This window comes from Panicum virgatum, chromosome 9N, assembly GCF_016808335.1.
Source record: "Panicum virgatum strain AP13 chromosome 9N, P.virgatum_v5, whole genome shotgun sequence".
Lineage (NCBI taxonomy): Eukaryota > Viridiplantae > Streptophyta > Magnoliopsida > Poales > Poaceae > Panicum > Panicum virgatum.
In genome coordinates this window covers 67,738,842-67,745,131 of record NC_053153.1, presented here as the reverse complement: position 1 = coordinate 67,745,131, position 6,290 = coordinate 67,738,842, and the positions used below count along the sequence as shown (strand labels likewise).

General features: G+C 50.5%; 1 pseudogene; it reads right to left on the bottom strand.

Annotated features, from left to right (window-relative positions):
- Window positions 1-273: 273 nt before the first annotated feature.
- LOC120691012 lies at window positions 274-3,766 on the bottom strand (annotated as a pseudogene).
- Window positions 3,767-6,290: the final 2,524 nt, after the last annotated feature.

The window sequence follows — 6,290 nt, the reverse complement described above, 5'->3', positions numbered from 1 at the left end:
AGTAGGGGAGTGGCAGAGATGCAGGGGATCCGCGGCGGCAGGGGAGCCCCGATCCGAGGGGCCTACACCCGATCCAGTGGCAGGGAAGAGTGGAGGGAAGGAGGAGAGGAGAGGGGAGGGGAGGAGAGGGCCGGCGGCCGGTCGGCCATGGTGGCGGCAGCGGCTAGTGAGAGAGGAGAGGAGAGAGAGACTATGATACCATGTAGGAGAGAATAATGGCTTGTATTCCTCCAAATCCTAGAAGGGTGAGATATATAGATCCTATACATGCATGCTCTACAGCCCCCTGAAGAAATGTGGTGCATGTCTACTCTCATTATCCAGATTGTGAAACACTGCATCTGGAACAAGGCTTTCTCGGAGAATGTGTGCAGTAAAGTTCAGCAAGCGGCCATTACACCGAAATTTCTTCAGCAAATTTCCCTTTATGTCATAGTGCATCTGCCAATCAAATCCATCAACCAAAATATCTCCCTCTTCAGACACAATATGAGATGACCAACCCCCATCCTTTTCAAAACGGCGAATCTCAATCATTGGCAATTCAATGTGATACTTGTGAGCCCACACCACGCGCTTGTAGTCTAAAAGAAGCCAAAGATCCACATATGACGATTCAATATGGCTGTTTGACATGGCGAGCTTGCCGAATGAAGATTACTAGTACTATAGTACTAGGGAACCCCCGTAGTCGGTATCTGTACCGTTGAAGTATGCTTTGAGATTCGTGTTCCTGTCAGGAGATGGACAGAGCCGCGGCGATGTGTTCAGAAAGAAAACAATGGAGGGTGCAGATACGTATTTGTATACGACGTGACGTTTAACCAATGGGGTGCGTGGAACAGATGGGAGGCGCTCCATCCTGTACACCAGGTACTAGATTAATCCGCAGTTAGTGGATTCAAAATTCGAAATTTGAACAAGCAAATGGAGAATAATTAAATAAAGGGAAGGTACCCCTTTAGGCACGGCCAGCCATTTGCTTCCCAGGGTACAGCTCTATCGTAGAGGTCGAGAGGAGGCGATGGAGAACGAGGGGCGGCAGCTCGTGTACGCCGACCAGAAGGAAGGTACCGATTCGGTTCGGCCCGGCGACTCCATCCTCTCACCCGCCCGCGCCGGAGAGGCCCAGATCCGGGGCCGCGGCCATTTGCTTCCCAGGGTACAGCTCTATCGTTGAGGTCGAGGGGAGGCGATGGAGAACGAGGGGCGGCAGCTCGTGTACGCCGACCAGAAGGAAGGTACCAATTCGGTTCGGCCCGGCGACTCCATCCTCTCACCCGCCCGCGCCGGAGAGGCCCAGATCCGGGGCCGGCGAGGCCGGGTTCGGCGGCGCCAGGCCGAGACCCGGGCTGGCGGCGCTTGCCTCCCAAGCTTGGATCCGGCACTGGCAAGGCCAGATCCGGCGGCGGTGAGCTCGGCGCCTGCGCCTCCACGCCGAGCTCGGTGTGGCCCTCCGCGCGTTGGATCCGGTGTTCGCGAGGCCGGATCTGGCGACAGTGAGCTCGGTGCCTGCGCCTCCACGTCGAGCTCAGCGCGCTTGCTAGCGCCGCCACCCCGTCGAGGCTGGTGGGCGGCGGCGGCGGCGCGTTCGGGCGGGACGCCATCTGGTGGGTCGCGGCGGCGGAGGCGAGGGGCGCTTGAGCCTCCGCGCCGTCCCACTCCCCGCAACGGGCCTCGCCGGCCTCTGCTCGCTCTCCCTCAACGAGGACAACGCCGGCCCCATGTGAGCGACTGCGCGCTGCCCCGATCCATTCCCGACGCCCCTTCTCATCCGCCTCGCGGAGCGGCATTCCATCGAGCACCTCACTGGCGCGGACGCCCACCACCTCCCACCGCATTCCAAAAGAGGAGAGGAAGACAACGACGACGCGGCACCATGGCGACGGCACAGGCAGCCTCGGCGTCCCCCACCCACCACCGCATTCCAAAAATTTTTGCGACGGAATCTTGCTAATTTGAAGTACTAAATGAAGTTTATTTACAAAACTTTTTGCACAGATGTGTTGTAAATCGCGAGACGAATCTAATGATGCTAATTAATCTATGATTAATCAATAATTAGCGGATGGTTACTGTAGCATCACTGTTGCAAATCATAGATTAAGTAGGCTCATTAAATTCGACTCGTGATTTACAGCCCATCCATACAAAATTTTTTATAAATAGACTTCATTTAGTACATCAAATTAGTAAGATTCCTTTGCAAAATTTTGCGTTGCCAACACCTCATTCACTGTGTCGAACATCACTATCTTTCTGTGCCGGCCTAAGTGGGGCAGCCAGTGCAGGTTCCCGTGAAAGAGGAAAGGCTCGTTGAAATTAGGAAATTAGGCAGTTTAGTTCTCACCCCATAAACGCAAAAACGTAAAATTTTACGAAGGAATTTTACTAATTTGAAATAATAAATGAAGTTTATTTACAAAACTTTTTGCATGGATGTGCTGTAAATCACGAGACGAATCTAACGAACCTACTTAATCCATGATTTGCAACAGCAATGCTACAGTAACCATCCGCTAATTATTGCTTAATCATGAATTAATTAGCATCATTAAATTCGTCTCGCGATTTACAATCCATCTGTGAAAAAAATTTATAAATATACTTCATTTAATACTTCAAATTGGCAAGATTTTTTTGAAAAAAATTTCGCGTTTACACTCGCGATGATATAAACACGGCCTTATACCCTCTGACCCTTTCACCAGCCACGCTCTCAGGGATGCCGACGATGAATGGGGCCAAATGCACCTCTCCTTCCCTGAGCCCACAGTACTGATGTAGAATGTAGGTTGTTCCATATTAATTGCTCGATAGTACAATACTCGGTACTCGGAGGAATGGCCGTGAGCATAATAGAGCCCCACGACAGTGTGGGAAGACCCATATCCACTGACGTGTGGTGGGATTGCAGAGGTGCAAATACTTGTTGTAGGACATGAGCAGGAGACCGTCGCAAGCAGCGTGGATGACGAACGGGCTGTCTCCGAGTAAGCAATCGTACTCTTCGCCGGTGAACCGGGCAACGGACAGGAACTCGTGGGAGCGGAAGTCGATAGCCTCGACGCAGAAGTCCAAGACCTCGAGGTCGTCGTCGTTGCCGCCAACGTCGCGGACGAAGGTGTAGAGGCGCCGGGGCGGCTGCCGGCGGTGGTGGGCGAGCAAGAAAGCGCGGTCGGAGGTGACGGCGCGCCAGGACTTGCAGACAGCACGGCACCGGAGGATGGATTTCGGGGGCAGCAGGAGCAGAATCTCCGAGAGGATCTCTTCAGGGAGGTTGGCTATGGCGAGGCGCCCGCACCGCTGCTCCGGCGGCCTAGAGGACAACGCCATTGCCGCCAAGCGAGAGCCGACAACACAGCTAAGCTACCGGCCGACGAATCTATTACGACCATAGAATGGCTCCACCCTTACCCTGAAATGCATTCCCATTTCCAATTAAAGGGAGGAGATTAGGGTTCGAAGACGACAAGAAACCAAACCAGAATCCAGCTCAAGAATGAATATCGGAGCTCACCTCATTTCATTCCGGAAGTGTCCATTCATCTTCCTCTCCCACGAATTTCCTCAAGTTCTCTCGCACACACAAAACCCTCGGTCTGCCTGGACCTGGACTTGAGCAGAGGGAGGAGGCGGCGGCGGCGCGAGCTCGTAGCTTTTCGCGTCCGAGACCGAGAAGACAACTGCGTGCGCGAAGCACGGGCGTTCACTGGGCCAAGCCTTTGTCGATCAGCATAAAGCCCAAAAATTTCCTTGTCGCCGTCAATGGGCTTTTCCACCCAAACATGATGGATCGAAACAGGGCATCTCTGGTTAGGTACACAAAGCTAACTTCAATGGGATACGATTACTGAAATCGAAACCGATATAGGAGTACATTGCAGATGTCACAGGCTACAATATCTCGGTTTAGTTCTCTGGATATATGGTGGAAATGTATCGGATACAGGATGAGGAAATCGTCGGTGTTTCTCGAGCAGATGCTTGCCGCCGTCAGGGTTTTAGCCTATCGATTCCTAATCAGTCTCTCTCTGTCGTTCTCTCCCTTTTAACTACAAGCGCAGAGGCGCTGCCCGTTACATGGGCTTACTTGGACACCCAGCTTGGCCCAGCAACTCTTGGATTGGGCCGCTTGACCCTTTTCGGACGCCCAACAGTAGATGCCGTGACATCCCTCCCTTCTTGAAAAACGGCTTGTCCACAAGCCGTTGCCTTGGACAGAAGTGGCGTGTTGTAGTCCTCATCTTCCCAGGTTGCAAGAGCTGGAGATAAGCCGCTCCAGTTGATCAATAATTGACTGATGACGCGATTGTTCTTTGTCTTCCAGTGTCGATCCAATACCAATTCTGGCACCTGCACAGCTTCCATGTCGGTGGGTAAAGAAGTTACAGAGTCAGGGAGCATACCAACGACCTTCTTGAGGAGAGATACATGGAAGACCGGATGAACTGCACTATGAGCAGGGAGCTTCATCTTGTAAGCCACCGGGCCGACTTTGCTTTCAATTTCATAGGGACCAAAGTAACGAAATGAGAGCTTGTTACTTGTTCTGGTAGCCACTGATGTTTGCACATACGGTTGGAGTTTGAGCCATACTTTGTCACCCACCACAAAGGAGTGTTCTGTCCGTTTCTTATCAGCTTGGCTTTTCATCCGTTGTTGAACACGCAGCAGTTGCTGTTGCAGTAATTCAATCATGGTTTGCCTGTCCTTGAGCCAGCTTTCCAGATCAGGAATAGCACAGGAATCCACCCCTTCAATTCCAAAGTATCTCGAGGGATGACCATAGAGCACCTCAAAAGGGGATTTGTTAAGAGCAGAATGGAAGTTAGTATTATACCAGAACTCAGCTAAAGCTAGCCATTCAGACCATTTGGTCGGGCAAGTTTGGATAAAGCATCTTAAGTAAGCTTCCACACACAGGTTCACCCTCTCTGTTTGACCATCACTCTGTGGGTGATAGGCCGAGCTCATGCAAAGTTCAGTGCCAGACAGCTTGAATAATTCCTGCCAAAGTTGGCTTGTGAAAATTTTGTCTCTGTCAGACACAATGGCTTGAGGCATTCCATGAAGCTTATACACATGTTCCATATATAGTTTGGCCACCTTGAGAGCAGAAAATGGGTGAGAGAGCTTGATGAAATGAGAGTACTTAGAAAACTTATCAACCACCACTAGGATGCAATTGTAAGAAGCAGAAGAGGGTAATCCTTCTATGAAGTCCATGGTCACCACTTGCCAAGCATGATCAGGCACGTCCAGAGGTTTGAGCAGACCAGGATATGGTACCTTCTCTGTCTTAGCCTGCTGACAAACTGTACACTCAGCTACAAACTTCTGCACATTTCTTCTCATGTGGGGCCAGTAAAATAATTTCTTGATCCTGATCATAGTGACCAATGCTCCTGAATGGCTACCAATGGCACTGGAATGGAGAGCATGCATAACTTGATGTTGCAATTGAGTACTGTGACCCAACCATATCCTGCCTTTATACTTAATAACTCCTTGCACCAGAGAAAAATGTCCTTGTTCAGGTGTAACAGATAATTCAGCCAATAATTTCTGTGCAGCAGAATCCTCTTGATAGGAATCTTGGAGGTGAGCCAACCAAGTGGGTTGCGAGATAGAAATAGCCATGATGTCGGTGGTAGAGTGGACAGGTGCTCTGGACAGGGCGTCAGCAGCATAGTTAGTAGTCCCCTTCTTGTAACAGATTCTGTACTGCAGACCCATTAATTTGGACATAGCTTTCTGCTGCCAGTAAGAATTAAGCCTGTGGTCGTCCAAGTGAACCAAACTTCGCTGATCAGTACGAATCTCAAATTCAGCAGTTTGCAGATAAGCTTTCCAGTAATCAATTGCCATTAATATAGCCAAGCTCTCTTTCTCATAGGTAGACAACCCCTGATTCTTGGGACCCAGGGCTCTGCTTACATAAGCAATCGGGTGGCCATCTTGTTGTAGCACTGCTCCTATACCCTTGTCAGATGCATCAGTTTCTAAGACAAAAGGTTTGTCGAAATTTGGGAGAGTCAGAACAGGAGCAGTGGTGAGTGCTTGTTTGAGGGTCTGAAAAGCCTGTTCAGTTGTATTTGTCCACACAAATAGCTGCCCCTTTTTGAGAAGCTCTGTTAAAGGCTTAGCTAACATACCAAAATGTTGCACAAATCTTCTGTAGTAACCTACTAGGCCCAAGAATCCCCTGAGCTCCTTGATAGAGTTGGAGTAGGCCAGTTTATGACATCCTTGACCTTACTAGGATCTGTGGCTACACCTGCTGCACT